Raw genomic sequence first — 13610 nt, 5'->3', positions numbered from 1 at the left:
GGTTTCATTATTAATTTCCATTAAGCAAAAACGGCGAGAGATACCGAGAAGTGTTTTCCTGGAATCGATTGAGCGTCTTGACATTGAACATGCCATCTACTACGTTAACCCTCTATTGAAACCGGGAGTTGTTAAAATCAACAATTTCTAGTTTTAACGTTGATAGCCGTACCTTAAAAACGGTAATAGATAGGGACGAACGGTTTTTGGAAATCTGTTCAGCATTTCAAGGAATCATACCATTTGCACTCGTAGCACTCTACAAAATCAGAAGTGTTTAATTTTTCTTAGTTCTCCCGGTTCAAAATTTGATCACCGTAGATCGGAAACGGCAAAATATAGCAAGCAATGGCTTTCTAATACAGGGCCGTCATTTGGAAGGGCAGGGAAGCAATTGTTCCTACTTAAGTTTGAGAAATACATTTTTTTTTTAATGTAGGCTATACTAATATATAATACGTCAAACTCTTGTCGGAGCTCAATCTTGCCTCTCTAACAGAATCTGAAATGCCGCTACTTCTCATATGGATTCAATGTCCCAAGAAAGGAACGTATTTCTTTCTCTATCCTCAAAGTTTTACATTAGTTACACTTGCCTATATGACAAGCTGTTGTGGGCCCTGTAATAAGACAAAAATATTTACTTTCACAATTTAATGCACGCTAATTACATCTCAGGTGCGTTTTAATCTAAATATATAATATGAGATGCACTTTCTAGAAATCAGTTTCCCTTAGTTCATTATCAAATAGACTAGTTCATAAAATTTGAGTTCCTGTTTGAAATCGAAGTATTGGCTTTTCTTATGCCAACTTCTGTGTGCCTTTGTATTGTAGCTCCGAAAATTTGAGTCATCTTTGATACCTCCTATTGCAATTCATATGCTTATGTCCAATCAAGTGTGAGAAGTCTCTGTTTTACGTTTCGAATAATTTGTTCGTGATAGACCACATTCATTCTATGCTGTCAGATACAATGTCATTACCCTTCGGTTTCTCAATTAGTTACTAAGTTCCACAAAAGACCTCCTCACATAAGCCAAAATAATCTATCAAGTCTGTCTGCAGTTCCTCATTCTTCAGTACGCTCTGCAATACGTTCTACATTAAATATATCTTAGGCCACTTTCAACTTGGTTCACTGCTAGAAATGTTAATCGCAACTCATTCCACTACGTGTACCCACCTGATTTATCTTCCTTGTATAAAGTTCATGAATCTAATGCTCGAATCTTCCTCCACACAGACTGCGAAAATGGTAGAAACAGCCTTTTACATTTACAATCGGTCCGAAACTTTTTTAAGCGTTTATTATCGCCATTTCGAAGCCCATCACAATAGTCAAAGACTCAAGTATTATACTTAGAGAAACATATTTTTGATATTATGTATCTCTTATCTCTCTGAATAGTATAAAGTTTAGCAATATTAGGTATTACTTCTTTTTTCACCACTGTAAATATGTATATGCAATAACTTCAGTAGGTCTAGACGTCCATTCGTAGTCTCCATCTTCATCCTCAGTCGTAACTTACAGGCTCTAATTGCTTTTTGTTACTGGAATGATTATGGTCTACGTAATTATTTGAGTCTTGAATCTACATTCGTTTTTCAATGATATATCATTCAAAAGTTATATGCCTGTTATACTGATAAAATAGATTTTAACCTCATGAATTTCTTCCGTCTCGCAAGAATTTTGCTAGGTTTCTGTCTGCTGAGATTCTGTCCCTTGGAGTTTGTATTTTGCCATCGCATCTCGCCCCTAGGGAGCAATTTAGGGGAGCGGTTATATAGTTTTCGTTTAAAATATATAATGAAAATTTTCGTAACTCACATGAAACTCTACTTAAAACAGACTAAAATACGATACCCATAAAATATAGGCTTCAAGAATAAGGGAATAGCTGAATTATTCCAATGGAATTCCAATAGAATCATTCCAAGAAATGTAGAAGAAATTCAATAAAATACTTCACAATTTATAGAAAAGGATATTATTGCAGGATTTGCATGTGGTTCAGGTACCAGAAGTAGTCTGACAAATACAAAAGAGGACATGCAACCATCTTCTTAGGCCCTTTTTAGACGTTATGATAAATCATCAAGGGTAGAGATTTTTTTATCATATGCAGGTGAGATATTTTGTATTTACACACAGCGATATTTTCCGTAGATATCTCTAGCACATGGTCAAAAGGGTCTGACATCTTTCGGAGATTATGCGAACTACTTCAGAAACTTTGAGTGTCTCCTAGACAAACAAAAGATGACCACGCTGTTTGTGAGTGTGTGTGTGTGTGTGTGTGTGTGAGCACCGTGTCAGTCAGAAAAGGACAATTCCTGTTTCTCGCTAATTTGTTCCCGCCGTAGTAAGATAAAGACCTTGGAATGGAAGACAGGGATGCTGCAACTTTTAGTTTTATCACGTCTGTGGCAATGGTATCATTGTATTTATGTTTAAAAAGGAAAAGAAATCGAAAAGTCTGGGTAAAAGATTGGATTAGAAGACGATACGGACATGGGATTCATGCTAACCTCGTACAGGTAATCAGGACTGAAGACAGTATAATGTACACAAACTATTTTAGAATGCCGGATAAATTATTTGAAGAATTACTTGAAATGATAAAGCCAAAAATTGAAAAGAGAAACACGGTTATAAGAACCATGTGTCCGTAGTATACGATTTCCTGACGTGCTTACAAGTGCAGTATACGAGTAAGCTACTGCGTGGAAAGCGGGATCATACAGTTATTGTGGAAGAAGTAGGGAAAATATATGTTTTTTTTTATGAATAAAGAAAACATTATTGAAACTTAAAGGTCACCTATTACACTTTTAACTTTGAAAATATTACTTCTCATTAAGATTTTTTCGTTCGTGATACCCGCGGCATTTTCCATTGTCATTTTGTGTTCGAGTTGGTTTGCTGAATTGGGCAGAAAATATACAGGTAACTTGTATGTGTGATTTTATGCTATAAAAAGAGTCCAATTTGTTTTATAAAAACGCAAAAATCTTTGATTATATTCTGGTGATGACAAAACAACGAAGTTATATCCTCAATCTGGTACACTGACAGACGATATTCATTTACACTAGATTCAAGATTTTAAAAAAAAATCAAAGCATTCTTCCACAATAATGACAAATTCCACATTAATTGTAAAGCATATTTACCTTCTTCCCGTACGTCCCTGCGAAGAATATTTATCGTAAATTACATGAATTTTGAAAGGGTGGCTGTAGCCCAATATCAGTCACTGGTACATGCAAAAAGCATCGGAATATTAATTTTGTATCATTTGTGATTAATCTAACGCTTCCTGAAATTTCCAAAATAAAATTTGAAATTTTTATAAAGATCCACCAAATTATGCTTCTCCCCCTCTGACCCCCTAAGATGGTGCGTTACCAAAATATCATTCCAGATTTGAAAAACGCATACTCTTTTGCTACAGTGACGCCAAATTTCACATCAATTAACAAAAAATATCTTCTTGTCGTATGTCCCTACTAAGGATATTTATGGAGTTTTTTTTTATATTTTTGAGAGGGGGCTATAGCCCCATATAAGTCCCTGGCACATGCAAGGAGCATTGGAGCATTAATTATGTGTCATTCGTGATTAACCTGACGCTTACTGGCACACCGAAAATAAATTTTGGGATTTTGGTAACACATCACCCACCACCTTTTTACGCCCCTTGCCCCCAAAAGGGGGGCCTTCCCAAAATAATGTTTGAGACAGCTTTATTAGCTTTCTTAATGAGTGTTTTTGCATTTTGTAACAAGTACAATTCATTTGCCTTAAAATCTTTACGAATAATTATTCGAGAAAACTGCTTCCAAAATTTAACATTGAATCTCCCATAAGGAAAATGAACTTTTGTGTTTACACCCCCAAAAGGGGGGCTAAATAGAAATTTTCTCTTATTTCCTTTAGAAATTCAAAAAAATAAGATATTTCTCAATAAGAGTGCCAAATTTTACATTAATAGTGTGAAAACTTCATATTCTCCCAGTGCTGTAGAAAATTGCATGAATTATGGAACAGTATATTATATATATATATATATATATATATATATATATATATATATATATATATATATATATATATATATATATATATATATTGCAAAATTTTTTCCCGACCTTAATTTTCAAGATACAGGATTTAAATATTGCACACGTATTGTCTACATAACTACGTTTAAAAAAAAAGAGAAAAAACATATCCCTACCTGAACCCAAGCCCGGGCCAGAAGGACGCAATAATTTCGAAAAAATCGAAAAATCTCCCGGTTTTCCTCGATTTTTTACAGTTTCTGGTGTATAATACGGACAAATGAGTGGTACTGTTGAAAATGATGCTCTATCAGTGGCGGATCCAGGATATGATAAAGAAAGGGACTAAATCGTAGTTTGTAGCTTTATCCAGTGTAAATCAGAATTGAACCCCATTTTATCCAGTGTATACCTGAGCGTCAAGGCTGGGCTAGAGCCCCTATAGCCCCTCCTTCCAGTGTGCGAATTAAATAATCTATATTCGGGGGAGATAAAATTAGGCCAAAGGACATAGTCTGAAGGTTCAAATTTCAAAATGAGACAATAAATGCCCTACCCCCCATATATATATATATATATATATATATATATATATATATATATATATATATATATATATATATATATATATATATATATATATATATCTGTGTGTGTGTGTGTGAGTGAGTGACATCTGTAATAAATAAGAGATTTATTAATTTAATAAATCTACCGACAATAACTATGAACATATATATTGTCTGACATACACACACCCCATTAAACCTATCTGAACGTGTTTTAATGTTGTACTCACTCTTGTCCCCGTAGCTCTCTAAGGTTTATTTAGTTAATAATTCGGCTCGAGCGATCGCCATGATCACAAGCATATGTTAATTTTTCAACTCATATTGAAAGCTTCCACTTTGCATTAATACATACAGGTTGCGAAAAGAAATCTACTTCAGTCTTGTGGAAACCACTAAAATTATCAGTTAAACCGGACATTTTTTTTTTTTAAGAAAATCTAGATATTAGCCTATCAAATAAATGGATTGTTGCTGGTCCCGATTTCTCACATCAAGGTCAAATCGAAGGCCAAATATTTAAAATCTCTCAATTCAAATTTCGAGCTTGTGCTTCTACTTCCAGCTAAAGCTGTGCTCATCACGACTGTTTTTTCTCCAAATATCGATTCCGTGATGGGCACAGAAAGTCAACACTTAAAAATTACTTTACTGTTAGGTTGAAGATGAGTTGATTCAGTATGGGCTATTACTCAAATAAAGTAAAACATTGAAGTTTTTCAGATAACATTATTAGCGTGGACAGCAAAATGTACAGCGAAAAGATGGAAAAATGAAGGGTTAACTTAAAAAAAAAAAAAAACCGCTCCAGTTGAAATGCTTATACAGACACGGACAATGACACGGAGAACCAGTCGTATTAACAAATGCTGAAACAAATCTTGAATTATTCGCTTATTCACCTAAAAATCACCTTCATTAACATGTCTGCTCACTACGAGCGTATCCCCCAGCGTGTACGTTAACATATACTTACGAGAGAATACCTATATCTCAGATTTTGAGTACAGTTTAAAAAGTTCATTTCCGTAAACTGTAAAAGCAGTGATTATTATGCTAATTATCACAAATTAAATGCAACTTTTGAGTTGCATACACACAACCTACTAGGGAATGAAGACCATGTGCTAACAAAGAGTACACTGGAAAATGAAATAACATGTTATAACAAAAATTAAAATAAGATGATAATCGATACAAATATAGAGGATGAATATGACATATCCGAACTTCGCCAAGTATGGTAGAAGAAGCTATTTGTTTACTTCTTCTTGGCCAACCGCTAAGAACATTTATAAATCTATATGTGGCTTTGTTATACGCAATTAGTACATTCAAATTCGCAAACGATGACGAACTGAAGAGTACGAAGGTACAGTTGCAAGTAACAACCGTAGTCATAATAATATAGTTCAACTAAACAACATTGAAAATAGTGGGTAATTAGGTGATAAGTAGAAATGACCAAAACTGAACAGTTTACATCGATCATTTCGAAATACAGCTAGAAGATTAAATTTACAAGAAATAACAAAAATCAGTGAAATTTGGAGTTATACTAAGCATAGTTTGAGGGGGAAAGCGAGCATCCCCGGTGGGGATACTTCAGCTGACTTCTTTCCCAGATAGCAGAAACAAGCTTGCCACAAGCATGATATAAGCTTGTCGTGACAAGGATATAAGCTTGTCCCAAGCTTGTTACGACAAGTCTGTAAGCGTATATCAAGGCTGATTCAAGCGACGAAGTTGACAGGCGACAAGCATATTGTAGGCTTGTACTGCAAGATTGTTTCAAGCTTGTCAGTTCAAGCTTATTGCAAACTTGTTACATAAAGCATGCTATAGGCTGGTTACCTCAAGTTTATTTCAAACTTGGTACGTAATGCTTGCTCCAGGCTTGTTAGCTCAAGTCTATTTCAAACTTGGTACATAATGCTTGCTACAGGCTTGTCACCTCAAGTCTATTTCAAACTTGGTACATAATGCTTGCTACAGGCTTGTTACCTCAAGTCTATTTCAAACTTGGGACATAATGCTTGCTACAGGCTTGTTACCTCAAGTCTATTTCAAACTTGGTACATAATGCTTGCTACAGGCTTGTTACCTCAAGTCTATTTCAAACTTGGGACATAATGCTTGCTACAGGCTTGTCACCTCAAGCTTATTTCAAGCTGTTCACTTCAAGTTTAGCACATGCTTAATATGTCTCGTTTATTGCAAGCTTCTCAGTAAAGCTTGATACAAATTTATCTCTGCACGTGAGAAAATGATTCATTTGCTTGGCGACATGTATAATGTTTGATGTGTAGGTTAGTATAATGTTCAATGTGTAAGTTACATAAATGATGGTGTGTATTCTGTTGCCACCTGAGGGTGTTTGGATATTGCCATCACTTTATTGGCATTCTTTTAAATATATATTGGGGAAACCATACCATACTTACTATTAATAGTAAACATAGTAGTAGGCTATGGTTTCTGCAATATTTTTAAAAGAATGCCAATGAAGTGGTGGCAATATCCAAACACCCTCAGATGGCAAAAGAACACACACCATCATTTATGTAACTTACACACTGAACATTATACTAACCTTCACATTAAACATTATACATGACGCCAACCAGATGAATCATTTTCTCACGTGCAGAAATAAATTTGTATCAAGATTGACACTACTGGACCTCACTTCAAACCTTATACAAAATGAAATCAAGCTCATATAGACAACAATTCTGCAAAAATAAACGTAAAGGTAAAGACGAAAGAACTGTTAAACCTACATAAGCAATGTTCTGAAAAAGAATAGTTGTGTTCGATCAAAATGAAAGCAAAATATGTATACTTTCACAATCTGTATTATGCTTCTTTCCTTCGTTCATTATGCGTCTTTGCAGCACGAGGTTCAGGTTTATTTCTGTTGAGTAACATTATTGAGATATCATGTTAAATTATAAATCCATGTCTCACACAACATTGGTGTTGAATATATACCCCATACTCCAGTCTATTGAGATTAGTATCTTATCTCAATATAGAAAGGAACACTTTTCCTGAGTTCCTTGGTGAATATACTATGCGACCTGGCAGATCAGCATCCAATTAGTTTACCATTAACCACAGTTTGATGTTGAAGTTGAGCGACCCGTTTCAGCACGAAGCTTTATATGAGACACTGACCTGTAGAATCCGCAGTAATGCGTTCAGTGTTTGTAAGGTCTTTCACTGAGAATCAACCACGACCCTAGACACAGCAAAGACGTACACCACTAGACAAACGTCAAGGGCTAAGCAAACTTTTAAATTATCAGATTTCAGGAAAGAAATATAAATTAAATCCTAGAACCACTGCTACACAGGGTGCGAAATACTGAGGATGGCCATTCCCACACTTCAAAATTTTGGAAGAAAATTCATCCTCAATAATTTACTGGCGAGATATGGTGACACTGACACTGTCAGAAGTATACAAACTATTTACAGTAAATCTGTGCAGTTAGTGGACAACCTAGTGGTTAAGCATTATCCCTAACCTTACATAGTTCAATAATTTTGGATGTTCAATATATGAAATCTTCATTTCAAAACTTTCCAGTGCATTTTTTTTACTTATTTATCTACTCCTCTCTCTCCCCGATCATAACTGTTATTATTTCGCATCCTGCTGCTACATAATTGAAATAAATTATCCCTACATTCTACGCAATAACTGATATAAGGTTTCATGAAAACAATCAGCTTGTATTACAATGTTATTTATTGAACTTATTTACATTTTTTGTATTATTTCTACCTTATTTCCTTAATTGGGTTCCTCAACTTCAACGGTGTCACCTTCCACTACAGGTTTTGAATTTGTTCGTTCTCTGCAAAATAACGATCATAAATACGTACTGAAAAACATGTAATTGATTGCACAGTTAAAAGAAAACACTCATATTGTTTACCTTATAAATACGGTTTCATTAAAATACATTATTATTCTTTGAAGTAAGTGCCACACAAGGCAACAGAGTCTGGCACTCGTTTCTCAGATCTGGTGATCCATGGCTTGGAAGCACTCCAAATATGATCTCTATAGCATTACGGTAGAATTTTTATAGTGAATTAATATTCCCTAATCGACCTCACCTATTCAGATGTTAGATTTGCAGTGTGACACTTCTTATTCAAAGTGTCTTGACTGTCAAATAAAATATAATTCATCTTCCCATACTGAAAATTAATAAAGTAATTTTAAACACTACTATACACAAACATTACGCAAACACTATTTCGGTTCAGCGGAATCCCTTATATTCTACATTTTACGTTTTACAGCCTTATTCGATTAAATTTTGACGATCACTCATAAGAAACACTTGAAAGGAAAGAATCGCGTTTGTTACAATTACAACATACTCTCCCATAGTCTGATATTTAGTCGTCTCGGGATCGCACGGATATGTCTGGGTCAAACAGGGTCAGGGATCTGACTACTTCGTGATCACGAGTCACGAAGTATGTGACCCGTTTCATCACTGGTACCACTGCATGGTATTTATTCACTTTACTTATTTCAATGTTCTAGTGCCAGTAAATTTTCAGTAGAAGTTTTTTCCTAGCTGAAAACGTGCATTGTTCTGTGAGAGCATCAATTGAGATAAATCCAGAAAATGTCATATTGACTCACTCGGTACTGTTTTATAAGTACGGCGTTACGAAAAACAAACGAAGTGACCCCTGATATAAGAAATCACTGAGGGATGGAAGAACAAATATTTACTTATTTCTTTAATTTTCTCTCCATGCCTTGTATGAAATGCAATCTGATCTCACGATTCACAGGAAAGATAGGCCATAAGCGTGTGAACCTATATACCTTGTATTCTTCACGGAGCAACACAAATGATAGATGATGACCTATAAGGCGTTATCCTGCGTAATGTAGAACAGAACGAATGGGAAAGTGTAGTTCGCAATTTACAAAAAAAGCGTAAGAATTTACTAAAATAGGTACCGTGTACACGGACAACTTCGTACCATTTTGCAACGAGTTTGGAACATACCTTAGAGGTTCAATGAAATGTTTCTCTTTAAAAATATTTAAAAAAAGTTACTGGTGACTAAAACGTAAGGAGGTGTTGAGCAACAATTCTCTGGATTTATTTGTGACAGTAAAACAAACGGATTTCAATCCTGAGCCTTACAGCGGAGGAATACATCTTTGCAACGTTTCATTCTTTCAAAACACAAGAATCACTGATAGGAAGACATGCATATTGCCTTCATCATACATATCAAATGAAGAAGGGATGACTCATTACCGTAACTGTAACACTAAGTTTGACTCATATTCATGGAACGTCGTGTCGGAATCATTAGCGTCGTTTCACAATTCATTATAGAGAAGTAATAAATACTCCTGCAACCTATCGACCTAGTTCTTTATATCCCATCTTTGAAAGCAGAAACATTTGTCAGTGTACATGGTACAAGGCAGGAAAATCACTTCATTTACTTCAATCCAGTCAAATTCTGAATGCATTTTAAGACCTATGTCTCCCTATTTATTTTCCTGGTAATTTGTTGTTGAGTGTTTAGGCATACTCATACTTTGGCGTGCTTCATCCTATTGAAATCTTTTTGTCTTTGGGGAAAAAACTACTCTTACTTTTTTTAAAATTTATTTTTTATTACTGACACTGCTGAATGAAGTCTTTATCTTGTGGATAAAACATTAACCTTTGTTTCTTGTTCAATTTTGGTGTTGACTACTTCTTTTTCATACTGAATGAAGTCTTATCTTCCGGGAAACTCGGGAATGTCTTTGTAAGAGAGAAATGTGCACTTAATATTATTTTGTCTTTTGACAAAATTTTCTAACTGCTAAAGTCTTTATCTTCTAGGAAAAAAAAACGGTTTCTTGATTAGTTTTAATGTTATTTTACTTCTTTTCTATCTCCTGAATGAAACCTTATCTTTTGAGAAGGAAAAAAAACTACAATACCATTCTGTATCTTAATTAATTATAGTGCTTTATTGCTTGTTTCTTTACTAAACGAAATAATCTTATCGTCTGAAAGATTCTGCAATTGCATATTTCTCTATTACAATGGCATTGCAGAGTTTTCCAGAATGTAAGATGGTTTCATTTAGTATAGAAAAGAAGTAATTAACTCTAATCAATCAAGAAAGAGGGTGGTATTGTAGTTTTTCTCTCAAGAGATGAGTTCGTTCAGTAGATAGAAAAGATGTAAAATAACACTAAAATTAGTCAAGACAAAAAGAGGTTAGTTGCTTTGTGTTTTTCATGCAGCAGGTAGGAAATGTTTTTAGAAGGCAAACATACAGAAAGTGCCTATCTCTCTATTACTGTGACATCGCAGTTTTCAAAAAATGAAATTTTCTTCAGTATAGAAAAGAAGTAATCAACACCAAAATTAATCAAGGAATAAACGTTAGTCTTAAAAAAAATTCATCAGCAGATAGGAGTAATCAAAAGATAAAATTAAACTAACAGAGGTACTTTCTTCCAGAAGACAAGAAAATAAAAATGTAAACAGTAATGAATCTCGATTTTAGTTAAAATTTCCACCCTCCGAGGAAAGTAACAGGCAAGTTGCTAAATTATAAGGGATAATAAAATAATAAGTACATACAAGGTAAACATTTTATCTCATTTCACTAAGTTGCAGATCCCTAGCTTATTTAGTGATGATAAGAACTTTCCTCTCTCTCTCGTGATTGTAAGGAAAATAGGTAAAACTATACTTACCTACGCAGTAGTCTAGGCTTCGCCTGCTGCAGCCAAAGACCCAATACTTCCTTCACCGTTTCTTCTGTTGCGTCGGTGTACATCTTACGAACAGCAGCTGAAAAGAAAGATAGAATTTCAAGCAAATACTAGCGATTTTTATTCTTAAAAAAAAAGTCATTTGAAATAAATTTCCCTCTTAAATAGCTTTACGGAATTATGGTATGGTTTGTAAACGTGGATACCTAGAGCTGAAACTAATTCCTATATTATTTTTCAAGTCACCTAAGCTAGGCCCCTATTTTGTGATGTTTATGTAAGGATACTATAGAAAGTTATCTTTCACTACACTTTTGGTATATTATATAATGGAAAAATTACATTTTTCTATACAAGTGTAACAAGACTTTCTTCCGTTAGTGGTGATATGGTTTTGAGTCAACGTTTCAAGTCACCTTAAATAACACTACAAAAAACCATTAGGTTTTGGCTAACTTCGTTGTCACGAAAAATTGAAAGACCAAGACGACAAAAAGACGACTATTCGCCGTCTTGAAAGCCTGCAACTTTTCTCTTTTTATACTGGAAATATGGTAACTTCGAAAGCTATATTCTTCTAGTGTTTTATCTGCGTTCTAGTGTTAGACAAAGAGCTCTGAAATTTTGCACCTTTAAAATATCGACAGGGGACACAGTTTGGCATACTATGTAATACTACCAGACTAACAGTGTTGCCAACCCAACAAAGTTATATTCTTCCAAAGTTACATTTGTGTGGTAGACAGTATCAAATTTACAGGTATACACGAAAAGTCTGGTGCAAAATTATACTTCACATAGTGATTCCTACACTGTACTTCAATTTAAATTCGTTGACACTATTGACTTTATTTAGCCCTGGAATCATTCCTACCTTGGAATTTTATTTGGTTTTAGGTTTTCCGTACACCTTACAAATTGTTTTTGAATGCTTTTTCAAGCAAAGATTTGTTTAAATGGGTACTTTGCCAGTAAAGCTTTGTTTACAACATAGAGTGTTGGATTAGTTTATTGAATTTCCTATATATTCTACACAGATTTTATATTCACCCAGTAAGGGTGAACACATTTACATATTATACTACTTGATAGTAAAAGCATCCTAAAATACTCAAAGCATACTTTATTCATGAAGAATTACTTCTGATTGCTTGGGACATACTAATATGAGAACACACGTCCAGTACGAGAGAAGTAAGACTTAGTAATTAGCAAATTGGAATTTTGTATGGTTACTAGCATAAATAAATAAAGTTAAATATTTCAGTACAACTTTTCAAATCAACTTACTGTGGATCTTTTTGCACATTTGGGTGGACCCAAAGGTGTGCTTTTTTGCTTTATGATCCTTGGTTTCCTGCCAGAGTAGGAGAATTCCATTGCGAGCTTGTCGCACAAAGTTCTTCTTATTGCATTGTGAGCGAAACCTTTTAAATCCTTACCACCAATTGACAGAAATATTTTTACCTGAAAAAAAAGGAAATTATTTAGATCTAATGCATGCTGAAATCGAAAAGAAAAACAATATATATAAGAGTCCGTATTGTTATGTTTTTCTACCAGTGGAAAAAAAATAACGAAGCATGAATGAAACTAGATTAATTTTTAAATACCGTAATGTGAAGTGTAAAAAAAAAAAGGGCGTGGAGTTCTGAGTTTCATGGAAGGCCGTATCAAATGGGCTACGTGACTAACAAAAACTGTTTGCCTGGGATTTATTTGGTAACTTTCAGCTTTATATCGGAATTGCGGTTATTTAAAAGGACCATTGTCCGTTTGAATTAGAAAAAATACTATATATATATATATATATATATATATATATATATATATGTATATATATATATATATATATATATATATATATATATATGTGTGTGTGTGTGTGTGTGTGCGTGTATGTATATGGAAATTACATACACTTCCAAAAATAACAAGAAAAAGTGGGTTAATCAGTGCTGCCAACAAGTAGTGTCAGAAAATAGCTAAATGACGCACAGAAACTAGCTAAAAATGGTTCAACTTACCTTAAATTATAGGCAACAGAATTTAGGAACAAAGAAAGTAAAAATTTGGTACTTTTTGTCTACTAGTTTACAAAGATGTTCTAATATTATTTATCTTTTGATATCCTCAAATCAAACAGTTTCACAATATAATTTGTTCCTTCATTGACTAGAAGTAATAAAATC

The 13610-nt window shown here is 34.1% G+C and overlaps 1 protein-coding gene and 1 long non-coding RNA gene across 2 annotated transcripts in view; one reads left to right on the top strand and one right to left on the bottom strand.

The window, feature by feature from the left end:
• Positions 1–13610, top strand: part of LOC145687753 (uncharacterized) — an 810237-nt gene that overhangs the window by 480602 nt on the left and 316025 nt on the right. The gene's annotated exons all lie outside the window — the stretch shown is intronic.
• LOC145687752 (uncharacterized) lies at positions 8424–12865 on the bottom strand. Its single transcript, XR_014131740.1, has 3 exons — positions 12709–12865; positions 11401–11497; positions 8424–8509 (listed from the first exon to the last, which is right to left on the bottom strand). It is a non-coding gene; the product is annotated as an uncharacterized LOC145687752 (long non-coding RNA).

The sequence above is a fragment of the Thermobia domestica genome, chromosome 6 (genome assembly GCF_964235325.1).
Source record: "Thermobia domestica chromosome 6, izTheDome1.hap1.1, whole genome shotgun sequence".
NCBI lineage: Eukaryota > Metazoa > Arthropoda > Insecta > Zygentoma > Lepismatidae > Thermobia > Thermobia domestica.
The sequence above is the reverse complement of the archived record's forward strand: the minus strand, read 5'-3'. Positions and strand labels throughout refer to the sequence as shown.